The sequence below is a fragment of the Carica papaya genome, chromosome 5, assembly GCF_054855325.1.
Source record: "Carica papaya isolate Zhongbai chromosome 5, ASM5485532v1, whole genome shotgun sequence".
NCBI lineage: Eukaryota > Viridiplantae > Streptophyta > Magnoliopsida > Brassicales > Caricaceae > Carica > Carica papaya.
Window position 1 is genome coordinate 9576060 of NC_142313.1, and position 17622 is coordinate 9593681.

At 35.1% G+C, this 17622-nt stretch overlaps 1 non-coding gene and 1 pseudogene across 1 annotated transcript; one reads left to right on the forward strand and one right to left on the reverse strand.

Annotated features, from left to right (window-relative positions):
* Positions 1–7979: 7979 nt before the first annotated feature.
* LOC148253737 (uncharacterized) lies at positions 7980–14177 on the forward strand (annotated as a pseudogene).
* LOC148253738 (small nucleolar RNA R71) lies at positions 11550–11656 on the reverse strand. The gene has a single exon (XR_015820845.1). It is a non-coding gene; the product is annotated as a small nucleolar RNA R71 (small nucleolar RNA).
* Positions 14178–17622: the final 3445 nt, after the last annotated feature.

The window sequence follows — 17622 nt, forward strand, 5'->3', positions numbered from 1 at the left end:
ATTTATTTCAAATCAATCAACAACTGAGAATAACGGTTAAGAAATCAATAACGAGAGGACAAATATATCTATGAATTAAAGTGCACGTGGTAAGCAACAATAACGACTTAGTAATGAACGGGATATATAAAATAAACAATTCGTACTGACCGATTACCGGCTCCACTAGTGACCTATATTTAATTAATTAAAAATTTATGATATTCACAAATTACATCGTTATTATATATTAAATTTTAATTAATCGTAACGGAAAAAAGAGTGAGAGATTCTTACCTTGAGTCGATATTCGAAACACTACCTTTTCACTACACTTTCTGGTGGTTTTCAGGTTTCTTGGATTTTTTCTACAGAAATAAAAAATACACGTCACATATTCCAAAATACCTCAAAAGACAAAAAATAAACATTTTAAAGTTTTCTAGCTACGTTAGGGTTTCGGCACAGAGGCGCTGCTGTGCTCCGGTGCCAACTCTACTGCCCACGACGATGTCTCCTCTCGACTTGGCCATTTTTGGCTGATTTTGTACTAAAATCTACAAAAAACGAGGTTAGATGGCCTTTGTTGGCTAGAAAAGAAAAAAATCGAAATGTTACCAGTAGAGAGACTTTCCGGTGTGGTAGCTTCGTTGTTCATCTCTTGTGGTCGGGGATTCTCTTTGGTCGACCTGCACTAGAAAAAGATTAGGAACACAATGGTCAAAAGATTGAAGGGAATGAAAACTGGGATCGGGCTCACCAAAGCGGTTTTTTGGGTCACAGTTGTGGCGGCTCAGCCGAGCTCCGCTCTTGATTTTCAACTTCTCTTTTAGTTTTTTGGCTCCGATATGGGTGTGGGGAGGCTTGAAATAAAATTCCAAATGAAAATAAAAGAAAAACTTACCTCCCTAGTGTCGGCGGTGGCTCTGGTGCGGGGGTGATGACAGTCGGTTTTCTTTCCAGCCGTCTCTCTACTTCTTCTCCGGTGAGGACAGGTGCTGCTAGGGTTAAGGTTTTCTAGGATGCAATGCTTATATACTTTTGCGCATCGATATGGGCAATCCGTGTAAAGACACATGGCCCACTCTCCACTGTTGGATCGCTCTTATTTAAAAAATTAATCTGGGCCGCACGATCTGATTGAATCTAGTTTTCGATCACGCTTGAAGAGAAAATGGATCTAGACCGTCCGTGCACCCGAGAAGAGATCTGGACTGTTGGATCTTCTGGCACATGGATCGCTCGCGTGGACGCGTGTCCACATGTCTGCCACGAGCACACGATGACCGGCTGCGCTGCTGACGGAGCAGTTCACATGGCCAAATTTTTATTATTTTCACTTTTACTCCAATTTTTCAAATTTCTTTTCAAATAGATCTTCCCATATTTCTACTTTGGCCTCTATTTTTTAAAATATTTTCAAATGTATCCAAAATATAATTTTTTTTTAAAATTCAAATAAAATTTTAAAATAAATTTTTTTAATTATTTTATTATTCTGATTTAATTATCCTGGGCCTAAATTCTGGGTCCAGATATTACAACTATCTTTTTCTTAAAAAAATTTGGTCCCTCAAATTTGCGGTTCTATCACTAGTTAAACAATTGAGGGTACTGGGCCTTAAAGTTTGATTTTAACTCCTAAGTGGCTTCATCCTTCGAGTGATTCTGTCATACAACCTTGACAAAAGAAATTTTTCTATTGCGAAACACCCTGCTCTTCCAGTCTAAAATACTAATTGGTACCTCCTCCTAGGATTAATCATCATAGAGTGAAAGTAGCTCATAGGACAGGACATGTGAGGGTCCAGGTTGTATTTGCGTAACATAGACACATGTAAAACATTATGGACTCTGGATAATTCTGGTGGTAATGTTAGCTTATAGGTTGATGTTCTAACCTTGTCTAGGATCTCAAACGGTTTAATGAATTGAGGGTTTAACTTCTCCATATTTCCAAACCTGCTGATACCTTTAAAGGGGGTGACTTTAAGGAACACTCAGATCGCTTTTCTCAAATTTCAAATCTCTCTTTTGGGTGTCCACATAATTCTTCTGCCTATTCTGAACTATCTGGATGTTCTTCCTAATTTTAACTATCGTTGATGTGGTCTCATCTACAAGGTCTAGGCTAATTAATTTCCTACTATCCACCTCTTCCCAATAGATCGACGATCTACAGGGTCGACTATACAATACCTCATACGGAGCCATACTAATACTTTCTTGATAATTATTATTATAGGCGGATTCTATCAAGGATAGATGATCGTCCTAGTGCCCTCCGAAGTCTAGAACACATGCCCTGAGCATATCCTCCAGTATACGGATGATTTGTTATGATTGTCCATCTGTTTGAGGGTGGAATGTTGTGTTGAGGGATAGTTTTATCCCCATCGCTTGCAGAAAATTTGTCTAAATCTGAGAGGTAAACCTGGGGTCCCTGTTTGATACCACTGTCACTAGAACTCCATGTAGCATGACTATCTCTCAGATATAGATTATAGCTAGCTTATCCAAGAGGTCGATCATTCTAATGGCTAAGAAATAAAAGGACTTGGTGAGTTGATCAATAATTACCTAGATTGCATCATGCCTCGACCGTACCTTAGGTAACCCTGTAACCGATTAAAAAGATCATCGATTCTAGAAAATGGGTACTTGTTCTTGATTGTGACCCTATTCAATCCCTTGTAGTCAATATACAACCTCAAGGACCCATTACATTTTCTTGCGAATGTGACTTCAGCACCCCAAGGAGATATACTATGTCAGATGAACCCATTTTCATGTAATTCTTTGATATATTTTCTCAGTTCTTCCATCTCAATACGACTCTTTTGATACGGGATAACTGAAATGGGCTGGGTGCTAGGCTGAAGATTTATGATGAATTCAACTTCTCTATTCACCAGTAGTCCTGGTAGTTCATCAGAGAATGTAATTAGAGAATCTCATACCACAAGAATTTTTTGAATACAATTTTTTTTTTAGACTTGCCTAACATAGAAAAGAATAACTGAGTTAAAGCATCAGATAAACAATGCAGTTACCATAAGGGAATAATATCTAAAACTTTTATTAATTTGTGAAGGACTCTTCGTTAGGAAGGTTAAATACAAGCTTCTTATGAAAATAATCTACAGTAGCGTGATACGCTGCTAACCAGTTCATTTTTAAAATTACATCAAAATCCCCCGTGTCTAGTGCTATCAGGTTTATACTTAATTTTCTACCTACTATTTCTATGATACAAGCTTTGTATATAACATTCTCTAATAGTGTCCCATTTCTAAATATAGACATAAACAACACTGAATTATGGCTTTCAAGTAACACATTCAAATTTTTTGTAAAAACATGTGAAACAAAAGAATACGAAGCACTACTATCAATTAAAATATGTGCAAGATGGTTATAGATAGTGTACATACCTTGTATCACATCTAAGTTGACTTTAGCATCCTGCTGAGTGAAGGTATAGGCTCTGCCCTAAATTGGAGGTCTGATCTGATTCTGATTCTGATTCTATGGACACTCTCTCACGTAGTGTTGGGTACTTCCACATATGCAGCAGGTATTGTACAGGTGATAGCAGGGTCGGCTCCCATAATCCTTACCATAGTGTTGACAAGTCCTATTGCATCCTATTGCTAGGGCTTGATGAGGATCTTGAGTCGTAGATCTAGGTCTCTTGTTCTGCTGAATCGGCACAATAGGTGCTGGCCTGCGATGTTGAACCAGGGGCTTGAAATTACCCACTGTTGGAGGAAAGATGCAGAAGTTCCTCTCTATCAGCTGTGCCTTGGCCAGAACTGCTGAGTAGGTGCTGAGCTAGAATACATATAGTTGCTGTATAATCTCAAGATGGAGGCCCCACTTAAACTTTCTTACTTTTCTGCCTTCGTCCATTATGCTCTCAGGAGAGTATCGGCCTAACTCCAAAAAATTTTGGGCATACTCAGACACTGTTATATCACTTTGGATCAAGTGTGCAAACTTCATCTCTTTTAAATGTCAAAGGTGTTTTGAAAGGTACTTTGCATTGAAAGCTGCCAAGAATTATTCCCAGTTGACCGGAATGGGTAGGGTGGCCTACTTCAGTTGCCATCAACGACCTGTCTCACCTACGAGCATGTAAGCAGCAAGTATGACCTTCTGTTCGGGAACCACTCCAAGAGTTGCGATGACCTTCTCTGTCTTTGCCAACCAGTACTCAGCTTCTTTGAAAGTGGATGCCCTTGTAAAAGTAGATAAGTTAAGTCTCTTTTACCTCTCAATATAGCATGGGTCCATCCCAGGTGGAACTGGGTCCTGTTGAAGAGGAACTGGATATGCTGAGGAGGGACTGGTGACCCTGTGGAGGCACCTGGTTGTATGATGAGGGCATCGGGTTGTATTGTGGTAGTGTCGGATGATACAATTGACGAGTATGGTTGTACCGAGGTGGCACTAGATCTTTCCGTTATAATGGCGGCTCATATTGTGGAAGGAGTGGAGGGTCAGATAATTTCCTCCTCTCTACCCTGGCCTGCTAGGCAGAGATGAGTCTCTCCAGCATCTCGAAGAGCCGATCGACATCCTCTAGAAGCGACCCATCCTAGGCTGCTATGTCCAATGGGGACCTTCATCTTCTCATGTCTTTGTATTTACATTTCACAATGAAGGGTTGAGTGTTGGGTTGTATTGAATGATTCTAACCTTTATGTAAGGAATGGTTCCGAATAATACAGCTCTGATACCAACTATAAAGACCCAATACTTAATAGAAAAGAAAATATTGGATTAATAAAATAATAGTAGAAGCAATTGAGAGTTTAAGTTTTACATTCCTTGCATAGTAAATTTGAATGCCCAATAGGGCTATGAGAATGTCCTTTTTAAGAAATTAAAATAACATAAATAAGAACCTAACTAAAATCCTATAAGGTTAACCTCTGCTGAGCAATTCTGATGGAATGCTAGAGATAACTTTTACTCATAACCTTCTTACTGTTCATGATCTGTATCTTAGTTTTCTTGATATAAAATTGTTAAATAAGAGGGATGAGCTATACTATTCTAGTAAGAATGTCAACACTTAACATCGATACAGAAAATTAAAAGTTAGTAAAAATAATAAAACAATCAATGGAGCCATTTTTCTTTTTTAAATAAATTTATTTAATGTAAAAAAAACATAAACTTCATACCCACCCTTTTTAAGTTTCAAAATTCAGCTTATGAAAGCAATAATTAAGATAGCAATTTATTACACATTTAAAGGAACTATAATCGAAAACATTATATTTTTACCTACTTACCGGTACCCCTGGGCTGAAGAGGGAATGGATCTAGGCTGTCCTTGCGCACAGGAGGAATATGTTCTTTCAATAATCTTCGTTCAGTTTTAAATGAAGTGGTCTCAAATTCATACTTTTCTTATAACCATTATTGTTAATTAAAATTAATTCTAATATAATTCTAGTAGTTGTTGTAACAGCCAATAATTTCTTTTATTTTTATTTTTATTTTTTATATAGTTATTTATTTATTTAATTTATTTTAATTTCTTTTATTTTAATTTAATAAAAAAATGGGTGAAAATTTGGGTTTTGAGGGTATTTTTAAAAGAAAAATCGAAAATCAGAGGTCAAAACGCAATTTAGAAAAATTACACCACGTAAGATGTCCTGTCAGCAGCCCTGACCAACCAGGACGCACCAGGTGGCAAAGGCGTTGACATGAGAGGCCATGCGAGGGGAGCCGCGTGGGCGATTCGCGTGCGCGTGATCGAACGACTGAGATTCGTTCTCGCGCACGGACGGTTCAGATTGAATCGCGATGAACAGTCCAGATTCACTCCCTATTTAATCGCGATCGGATGGTCTAGATCAACAGCGATAGATGGCCCAAATCAAAAGCAGATAGGTATAAATAACCCTATCCGCACCTAAACCCTAACCCTAGTCACTAGAACCCCTCGTCGGAGAAGACAGCCCAGCCGTCGGGGAGCCGACCGTCACCACATCAGAGAAATTTCTGATCGCCAAACGAGGTAAGACTCACCTTTTGCTCATAATTTAATTTTAAACACACCAATGACCAAATTAGAGCAAAAAGATCGGCCCATTGGCTGGAAAATACTGGCAAAGCTCGGTGCTATCGTCGCCGCGGGGTATTTCGGAAAACACCTCCAATCAGGCCCTTTCCGATTCCCGTTCAATGTGATTTTTTTACCGTTGTGATCACCATTTCCTTCTTTACAGGTTAACCGGAGCAAAACACCCAATCGCAACGTGAGTCGGAGGAGCCGCCGCACCGGAGAGTCCCGCCGTCGGTGAGTTTCAATTTTCTACATTTTTTTGGCCAACCGAGTGCCCTAAGTGTGTTTTCTCGTAGGAACTGATGCAAATTTGATTGAATTCGACCGAAAACAGCCAACTTGAGGCAGATACCGTTGCCGGAGCACGGCGGAGCCAACGTGCTGGATTTTTGAAATTGGCCGAGTAGGCCTTGGGATTGATTTTTGGGTTATTTGGTATATTTTTAGGTACTGTAAGCGCGTTTCAGTTCCCAAAGAAAAATTCAGGGATCCCAAAGACCGCCCGTAAGCGCAGTAAACCATTTAATTTTTCGGCGTCAAATCAAGTAAGGACCCCTAACCCTATTTTCTATCATAGAATTGAAGTTTGAATAAATAATAATATGGTATTTTGTACAAATTAAATAGATGTGCATAATTAATTACGGATTACTAATGGAGCCTGAACCTGACATCGTTTATGTTAATTTCTATTGATTTATTTTACAGTCTAAAAATATGATAGTATCTGATTTATCTACTTTATGGTTTAAATGCATGTATTACTGACTTACTTGATCACTGTTTGATTTTGGGATTTAAGATATGACTGCATTACCGAATGCATGTTCATTTGTTTATGTTATTATGTTATATTTGGTAACAAGGACTAAGGAAAAATGGGAAAGGGATATGATCAAATAAACAGATAAGACGACAGCCTCACTAGATATATTGAGAGATGGTGGACGGACCGGGTTCATAGATAAAATCCTACCGTAAACGTTGTCTCATACCGGACGGGGTATGAAGACTTGGTCATTTGACGCTTATACCGGATGGGGTATTGAGGTTTAATTTCTTGGTGCCCATACCGGACGGAGTATGGGGACGGCTCTGTAATTAAGATTGTTAAGGAAAAGGGTTCACGTGTAGTGGGGACACCCCTATGGATACTAATGGGCTGGTGAAATGAGAAACCGTTATGATTTAGTTATTGTTAATTAATATGAATTTATGATATATTTTATGTTACTGATTGTGCATGAAGTTATGATATGTATGATGTTATTGTCTTTATAGATTGTTTTCTTAAATTTCACAATAGTAAGTGAAGTGTAAATGGTTTTATTTTTAATAAATGTATTAGTTTAAATTTAGTGCTCCATTAGTTGTTTTAATTTTCTACTAACTTTTGCTTATGTACCGGTGATATAGTGTGATGTCCTTACTGAGCTAGTGAAGCTCACCTCTTATTTAATCATTTCAGATCAAGAGGACCTAGTTCCCGAGCCCGATTCGCAAGAAGATTGCGAGTAGATGCTAAATATTTTATATTTTTCTTTACTTTTCTCATTTCTCGTGTTTCTTTCAGAGAATTCATTCCATGATATTTGTTTAGTACTTTTAAGTTATTGTGTAAGGGATGTAAACTTTAATCTTTTATTTTCCTTCCACACTTAAATTATTATATATTTCTTTTTGGATTTTCCAGGGTTGTTATAGTTGTAATAGTGGCTATAAATAGTCATGTACTTGAAGCTTTTTTGCAGAAATCATAATAGAAAAACTTGAGTATTTTCATTAGTCTCTCTAGCCTCTTTCTCCTATCTCCAACATAATACACATGTGTTAGAATATATATGTGGGTGGAATTAATAGTTCATAAATCACCATTGTATGGGAGTTGGCAGAGCTTACGAGGAACCCAAGAGTGATGAAGAAAGTACAAGTTGAGATTAGAGATTTAATCGTAAACAAAGGAGAAGTCAAGGAAAATGATGTTGAAAAACTTGAATACTTGAACATGGTGGTGAAAGAGACCTGGAGACTTCATCCACCAGGTCCACTTCTAGCTCTAAGAGAGGTCATGTCCGAATTTGAGGTCAACGGTTACAAGATATACCCAAAGACCAGAATCCATGTTAACGGATGGGCCATCAGATGAGATCCCAAGATTTGGAAAGACCCAAAAGAGTTTTTATCAGAGAGATTTGCAGGAAGCTCAATTGATTTCAAAGGACAACACTTTGAGTTGTTGTCGTTCGGTGAAGGACGCAGAGGTTATCCTAGTATGAATATCGCATACACAATGCTGCGACTTGCACTTGTAAATATTTTATATAATTTTGATTGGAAATTACTAGAAGGGTTGAGCAAAGAAGATATCAACATGGGGGAAACTCGGGGTATCACTGCTCACAAGAAGACTCATATTGTGCTTGCTCTTGTTGCCTATGTTTGATCTTCTCAAAACACATTTGTTCTAAATGGTCTGCACTGTAGAATTAATTTATGAGCTTTTTCATTTGAGTTAATCCTTACATTGAAGTTTCTTTTTGCTTTTCTGCTTTCAGCAGCAAATGTTATGGTTTTATTGTAATTCAAATGTCATAATTTTGTCATTTTATTTGAAAACATTACTTCTAGAGTATTGTTAAAAAATAGAGGCTGATGACACTAAACAAAAATGGAAATGTTGGAAAATACAGATACCTTGTATCCGAAAAAAATTAGCTGAAAAACTTGCTTACATTCAACTAAAGATCATAAATTTCTAAGTGCTAATCATAAAAAATTAATCAACTAATTTAATACTGACAGTCAACTAATTAACTAGTTAAAATACAATAAATTATCTACTAACTAATTAACTAATTTCAAGATAATAAATTATTTTTGTAATAACCAACTAATATGTACATTAAATCTCTACTAGTGCTGTCATAAATGTTACGAAATTTTAGTTTTTTCTTTTAAATTTAATTTTTTAACCCTTAAAAAATTAACTTACCCATATATATTTATGCCTAAAAAATTATATTTATAGTTTTTCTTATGACCTTCTAGCTAGATTGTAGATACATTAACTAGTAGATCACTATTAAATGGTTACTTATTTTTCATGTTTTTGAATAATCTTCATAATAATTTTTAAATTTCTATTTATGTTATTTTAATTATAGAATGATAACGCTGTGATAATTTTTTTTGATACGTCATTGTATGGTATTGTAAGAATCAATTTATTTTTTGAAACAAAAGAAAAAATATAAGAAATATATTAATTTAATGATATTATGTTATGTATACCATATGCAAAAGTATATATAAATTTTATTCTGAAAACTTATGTAGTGTTTCTTGAAAAATAAGCGTAGAAGTAGTAAAGCGATCTGGTGGAAACCATAACTGGAGCGAACCGATTAACGATGGGGAGGCAATCGTAGAGAACTTAGAGGGAGAAATTGAGAAAAAAACATTCAAGTAATTTAATTGTTTTAGTTTTTAGTTTGCACTATTTTGGGATAAAAGTTTCAGTTTAATAGTTGCTGTACATGCCGAAAATTCAAGTGAAATCAACTCTTCTTGTGCGTTTTCATGAATTTAATTATTTTGTTTGATTAAATTATTTTAATTTTTTTTAATTTATAAATTTAATTTTAATTTTTAAATAATATTATAATTTTTATATTTTTAATATTTGATACAAAATTCTTAAAGAACGATACTCTATTCATCATTTTATGACTTGAATTATTTTGTATACTTGTAAATTCGCATATTAAGTTTTTGGTGTTGTTGCTGGGGATTGTTAGTATCAATATCAATACTAAGAATTCTATTATTAATTTAGAGTTTATTTTTTTAAGTATAATTTTTTAATTTAATTTATTTATATATATTTATTCTATTTTTTTATTTTTCGTTTACTTGCAGTTTTAGTTTTAAATTTATATTTTATTTTAGTTTTATTTCTATTTATTACTTTTAAGTGTAATTTTTTATTTATTTAGTTTATTTTATTTTTGTTTATTATTATTATTTTTTTTCGTGAGTGGATTACGCTATTTTTTTTTCTGTTTTCAATTAGTGTATAGGTCGATCGAAAAATACAAAACTGTTTCATATAAATCCTAAGATCGAAAAGACTTGTAAACAACTGAATCGAGCGAGAAAAGAACACTTAGTAATAGAAAGACAAACGAAGTTGAGATGACTGAATACGAAAAAATTAGACGAAAAGAGGATGTTTTGAATGAGAACAACAGAAGAACACTAAGGGACCGTGCCACTCCTTCACTTGTAGAAGCTTTATCTAGCATCGTTCGACCGAATGTCAATGCTAATAACTTCGAAATCAAACCTACAATAATAATGATGATCCGAACCTCAATTTAGTTTAGGGATTTTCCAAATGATGACTCTAATGCACACCTCTATAATTTTTAAAAAATTTGTGATACTTTCAAACAAAATGGTAGCTCTAGAGATGCAATTAGACTTAATGATGCAGAATCCGATGATCAAAGATTTCATTCAGAATCCCACATATATATTTAGCATAGATAAATTAGAACTCTAAATAAATTCTTCCTATAAAACCCATAACTAACCTATAATTGAGTACTTAGGTGATTGGGATAAAAAAAAACAAGAATGAATAAACGCAACAAGATAACTTGGTAAGTTAATTCAATTCTTGATGTAATAAGAAGAATAAGAATTCTCACTTGTCAAAATTCTACCAAAGGCAAAAAAATTCATTCAATAATCGAAGTGTGTCATATTACATTGAAAAAAAGATATTTGTAGGCTAAAACACCTATATTTTGTCAAATGGTTATAATTAGATGATGTAGGAAAATATGAATATAATTTAAATGACCTAGAAAAATATAGTATTAAATGATATAGGAAAACATTATATAAAATAATGTAGTAGAACATGATATTAAATGAGCTACAAGAACATAGTATTAAATGACCTAGGAAACATAATATTAAATGATCTATAGAATAATAATATTAAATGATCTATAGAATAATAATATTAAATGACTTAAGAAAATATAGTATTAAATGACTTAAGAAAAGATGAACATAATTTAATTATCTAGAAAATGACTAAAATGATTCTACACATTCATTTTAAATTATGCCCACACACTTTGACGAAATGAATGATTTTTTTTTATAGCTTTTTTGATTCCTCAAATAGTTTACATGTGCTAAGTTTTTATTATATCCATCTTTGTACAAAATCTTGAAATATATGTTTTAGTTTCTTGACTTGAAATCTTATAATTGGACCAGTTAGCATTGTAATATCTTCTTTAGGCTTCTCTTTAATGCCTTTTGAATCCATGTCTGCATCACTTAGATTTTTTCGTTTTTTTAGAGATAAAACTAAAAATTGGCATTCTTTTCGTGCAGGTACAGTCACTACATGGGAAGATCTAACTAAAAAATTCTTGACTAAGTTTTTCCGCAATTTAAGATAATAAGGATGAGAAATGACATCACTAGTTTATATCAAATGGATAGAGAGACGGTAAATGAGGCATGAGAGCGATTTAATGAGTTGATTAGAAGATGTCATCATCATGGGTTACCTAAGTGGTTATTGGTTCAAACCTTTTACAATGAATTGAGCCAATAAACCAGGATCACAATCAATGTAACTGCTGGAGGAGCTTTAATAGAGAAGTCTACAAATGATACTTAAGAGCTCTTGGAAGAAATGACCATGAAAACTATCAATGGCCAATGAAAAGACATCAATAAAAAATGAATGTTGGATTATATGATATTGATTTTTCAACTGCTCTTAATGCAAAAATTGATTCTTTATTTAATAAAATTGATCAAAAGAGTGTTAAGGTTATTAATTCTCATGTATAAGATGTATATAGAGATCCTTTTTAAGAACGTAAGGCGTAACAAGTGAGTTTTGTAGCTGGACAGTGCAGACCACTATACAACCCACACTTGAACATATACAATCCTAGGATGAGAAATCATCCAAACTTTTTATGAAAAAATAAGGAGAATGTGACTAGGCCTTTCCTAAGATTTCAGCCTCAAGAAAGAAGCCATCACTTAAAGATATGATCGTAGCCATTCATAAAAACACAATAGAGTTTGCAACAAAGATTGAAGCAATAATATAGAATCAATAATTAATGTTGCAAAATTAGCAAGCTTCGATCAAAACCTGGAGATCCAGATGGGGTAATTAGCAAACATGATTAATGAAAGAGCTTAAGGTACCTTACGAAGTAACACAGAGATGAATCTAAAGAATATGTCAAGGCAATTACCTTGAGGAGTGGAAACAATTGGCAGATACAAAAAAAGATGAAACAAGTATAGAGGAAAAGGTAAAGAAAAAGAAAGAAGAGCAGGAAGAAGAGAAAAAACAAGCAGTGGTCAAACCCTATGTGCCACCGGTTCTATTTCCACAACGCCTAAAAAAACATAATGAAGATAAGAATTTCCTTAAATTTTTTGATATATTTGAAAAACTTCACATTAATATTCTTTTTGTAGAGGTTCTTACTCAAATGCCAAGTTATGAGAAGTTTTTTAAAAAGATTCTAGTAAAGAAGAGGAGCTTGAAAGACCATGAGACTGTTATGCTCACTGAGGAATGCAATGATATCATTCAGAATAAGTTACTTCCTAAAGTGAAAGCTCCGTTGAGTTTTACTATACCATGTAATATTAGAAATTAAGATTTTAATAAAGCTCTTTGTGATGTTGGTGCTAGTATTAACTTAATACCTTATTATGTGTTCAAAAAATTAGGTATTGGCAAGGTGAAGCCCACAACAGTATCATTGTAATTAACAGATAGATCAATTAGATATCTTTTGGGAATAATAGAGGATGTGCTAGTAAAGGTGAAAATTTTCATATTCCCCGTTGGCTTTGTTGTGTTAGATATTGAAGTTTATAGAGAAGTTCCCCTCATACTTGGAAGACCCTTCCTTACAACAGGTAAAGTCTTAATCAATGTGCATGACGGTAAGTTACCGTTGCGAGTTGGGAATGAACAGGTAACTTTTAATATTTTTAATACCTCAAAATTCTCTTTGAACATTGATGAATATTTTAACATTAATATAATTAATAAGCGTGTGTCCAAAAGTCTCGCCAAGATAGAAAAAAAATTTGATGGCAAGGAAGTTGCTAATCCAAATGAAGAGATTAGTTAAGAAGAGGATGGTGTGATACAAGAGAAGTAGGAAAAAGGTACGTACACCAAGAAACCTTCCATTTAGGAGTCACCCAAATTGAGCTAAAATAGTTACCTTCACATTTAAAGTATGCATATTTAGGTAAGAACTCCACTCTTTCTATAATTATTTTTAATTCTTTAGATAAAGAACAGGAAGATGTTTTATTGTGTGTGCTTAGGAAACAAATTAGGGCCCTAAGTTGGGGTATAAATGATATAAAAGGTATTAGTCCTTCTTTGGACATGTACAAAATTTTAATGGAAGATAACTACAAGTCTTCTATTGAGTATCAATGTAGGTTAAATCCTCATATAAAAGATGTAGTGAAGGCTGAAGTGATAAAACTCTTGGATGCAAGGATTTTTTACCCTATTTCGGTTAGTGAGTAGGTAAGCCCTATACATGCAGTACCTAAAAGGGGGGCATGATTGTAATCACCAATAAAAATATGAATTAATCCCAACTAGGACGGTTACAAGATGGCATGTGTGCATAGACTATAGAAAGTTGAATAAAGCCACCCGAAATGATCATTTCCCTTACCTTTTATAGACCATATGTTAGAAAGATTAGCACACTATGCTTACTATTATTTCTTAGATGGTTATTCAGGGTATTACCAAATTTTGATTACACTTGACGACCAAGAAAAGACTACTTTTACATGTCCATATGGTACCTTTGCATATCGAAGGATGCCATTTGGATTATGTAATGCACCTACAACTCTTCAAAGGTGTATGACATCCAAATTTCATGATATGATTGAGAATATTATTGAGATATTTATGGATGTTTTTTTTATTTTTGGTTATTCTTTTGAGTTATGTCTTGCTAACCTTGACCGAATATTGTAGCGATATGAAGAAGTTAATTTGGTGCTGAATTGAGAAAAATGTCATTTTATGGTATAATAAGGTATCATATTAGGGCAAAGAATTTCTAAGAGTGGAATAGAGGTGGATAGAGTCAAGACTAAAGTCATTGAGAAACTACTATCACCTACTTCCGTGAAGGGCATGAGGAGTTTCCTTCGACATGCGAGCTTTTATCGACGATTCATAAAGGATTTTTGAAAAATTACTAAACCCTTGTGTTAATTACTTGTTAAAGTTGCACTATTTGATTTTAATAAAGAATATTTATGTGCTTTTGACATGTTAAAAAAGGAACTCATTTTAGCTCCAATTATTACAGCACTAGATTGGTCTTTACCATTTGAGTTGATGTCTGATGCTACCAATTATGCTATTGGTGCTGTGCTTGGTCAATGTAAGGACAAGAAGTTACAAGTGATCTATTATGCTAGCAGGATGTTAAACGACACGCAACTTAACTATGTCACAACTGAAAAAGAATTTTTTGCTATAATTTTTGCTTTTGATAAATTTAGATCATATCTCATTAGAGCTAAAACTATAGTTTTTACTATTCATTCTGCAATTAAATATCTCATTACAAAAAAAGATGCTAAACCTCGTTTGATCCATTGTGTTTTATTGTTGTAAGAATTTGATATCGAAATTAGAGATAAGCAAGAAGCAAATAACTTAGTCACATATCACTTATCGCAATTAGAGAGGGCCAAGGCCAAAGAGGATAAAGTGGACATCAACGAGTCTTTTCTTGATGAGCAATTTTTTGTTATGATGACAGCTCAAGCCCCATGGTATACAGACATTCTGAACTACTTGTAGTATAATATAGTTCATCCTGAGTTTTCTGATGGGTGTCGAATCTACCAAAAATAAATTCTTAATTGGCCAATAAAATAATTGTAGTAGTGGTAAGAAAAACTAAATCCACATGGAATTAGAAACCAATTTTTGTCCTTGAACAACGAATAAAAAGCAAACAAAAGGGGATTTTTATAGATTCAATATCAATGTAAAATATAAAATAGGAAATAAGCAAAGTAATATAGATCGAACACTTGGCTGCATGTTAAAAACTAAATCAATTATAAGAAGGATTCTTAGCTGATGAGATAGCAAACTCTAGTAACGTATTTGATCATAGATGCAAGGATTTGTTTTATTTAAACCATAACAAACCAGTTATAGTTGTCGGAAACGTTTCGACAACCAATCATTCTTTATTTTTAAACCAACCAAGAAACGTTCATTAGTTAGTTTTTCACTGCCAAGCAGTTCTGGAAATATCCACATAATTTAACTAGCCAATGGTCTTAAAAACTAGAAGAACCTGATTTAAGTTGCTGGATTCATCTGTAACGGCCCCGAAAATTTAAAGAAAATGTATGTATTAAAATTTCTAAATGCAGAAGTAAAATAAAAGTTCTGATTAATATCCCTTACACAATAACCAAAACGTATTAAACATATGAAAGAATAAACTAACTGAAGTAAACACTAGTAATGAATGCTATAAATAAATCTATGAAATCCTTAGTCATCTACTCGCCGTCTTCCTGCGGGACGGGCTCGGGAACCAAGTCCTTCTGATCTGAAATAGTTAAGTAAGGAATGAGCTATATTAGCCCAGTAAAGACATCACACTATCTCACTACCATAGGAGTAAAGGTTGGTAAAAAACAAAAACGACCAATGGAGCATAATTTATAACAAACTCATTTATCAATAATAAAAACCTTTACTGTCCATTTACCTCGGTGAGATTCATGAAAGACAACTTATGAAACACAATAACATCATAAACATCATAAAATCATGCACACTTTATAATATAACACATATCAAACTTTTGTTTTTCAATCATCAGACAAAAATTTTCCTCTTTTATCAGCCTACTAGTATCCATGGGGATCCATAGGGGGTCCCCACTACACGTGAACCATTTACATTAATAACTTAATTCCAGGGCCGTTCCCATACCCCGTTCAGTATGGGCGCTAAAACCATAAACCTCAATACCCCGTCTGGTATGAGGGTGAAACGGGTCGTCCCCATACCCTGTCCGGTATGGGCGCCAAAACACATAAGGTCTCCATACCCCGTCCGATATGAGAGACCACGTTCCCGGTAGGATTCCCTACGGACCCGGTCCGTCCACCATCTCTCAAGATATCTAGTTAGGCTGTCGACATCATCCATTTATTAATTCACATACCTTTTTCCATTTTTCTTGGTCTCAATTATCCAATCAAACATAAACACGTAAACCAGTAATGAACACCAAACAAGACAACAACGGGTTTACAATAATTCAAACCATAATAAACGAAACCGTGATTCATGCATACGAAACCATAGAATAAACACATCAAATACTATACTGTATTTAAAACTGTAAAATAGATCAAACAACAACTGATCAAAAAATACATCAGATTCGGGCTCCATTAATAACCTAATTAATTATACATATCTATTAATTCGTAAAATATCGTTTAATCATTTATACCGTGATAGAAAATAGGGTGAGAGATCCTTACTTGTTTCGGAGTCAGAAATCGGGTTCTCACTGCGCCTACGGGCTGTTCCTAGATTCCTTGAATTTCTTTCTCCGAAAATTGAAATACACTTTCGGTACCTACACATATTCCGAAAAAGCTTAAAAACAGTCCCAAGGCCTACTCGGCCATTTTCGGAACTCCATCACGGCGGTTCCACCGTGCTTCGGCAATGGCACTGCCGGCCGCGGGGGCGATCCACCTCTGGTTGACCGTTTTTGGCCGAATTCGGCCAAACTTGCATTGGTTCCTACGATAAAACAACCCTAGGGCCCTCGGTGGGCCAAAAAATCACAAAAAATTGAGACTTACTGGCGGCAGAGCTCTCGGGTGCGGCGGCTTCTCCGGTGCGAGCCGCGATTTGATGTTTTGCTCCGGTCAACCTATAGAGAAAAGGACGGTGATCACAGTGGTGTAAAAATTGCATTGAACGGGAACCGGGAAGGGCCTCATCAGAGGAAAAAATTGAGGGAAGCCGCGGCGGTGCCGCTGGGCTTCAGTGGTGTTTTCCGTCCGATTGGCCGGTAGTTTGGCTCTGATTTGGCTACAGGTGGATTTAGCATCGAAAAACAAGCCAATGAGAGAAATTTTACCTCGTTTGACGGTCAGAAAATCCTCTGGTGCGGCGGCGAGTTCCTCCGGTGGCTAGGTCGTCTTCTACGGCGAGGGTTCTGGCGGCTAGGGTTTGGGGTTGGGTGTGGGTGAGGTTATTTATAACCTTCCCATTTTAATCTCAGTTGTCCATCACGAGTTAATCTGGGCCATCTGATCACGATTAAATTAGAAATAAATCTGGACCGTCCATCGTGATGCGATCTAGGCCGTCCGCACGTGTGAGATCTGGACCGTCCGTGCGCGCGGGAATGGATCTGGGCCGTCCGATCGCGCGCACATGGATCGCC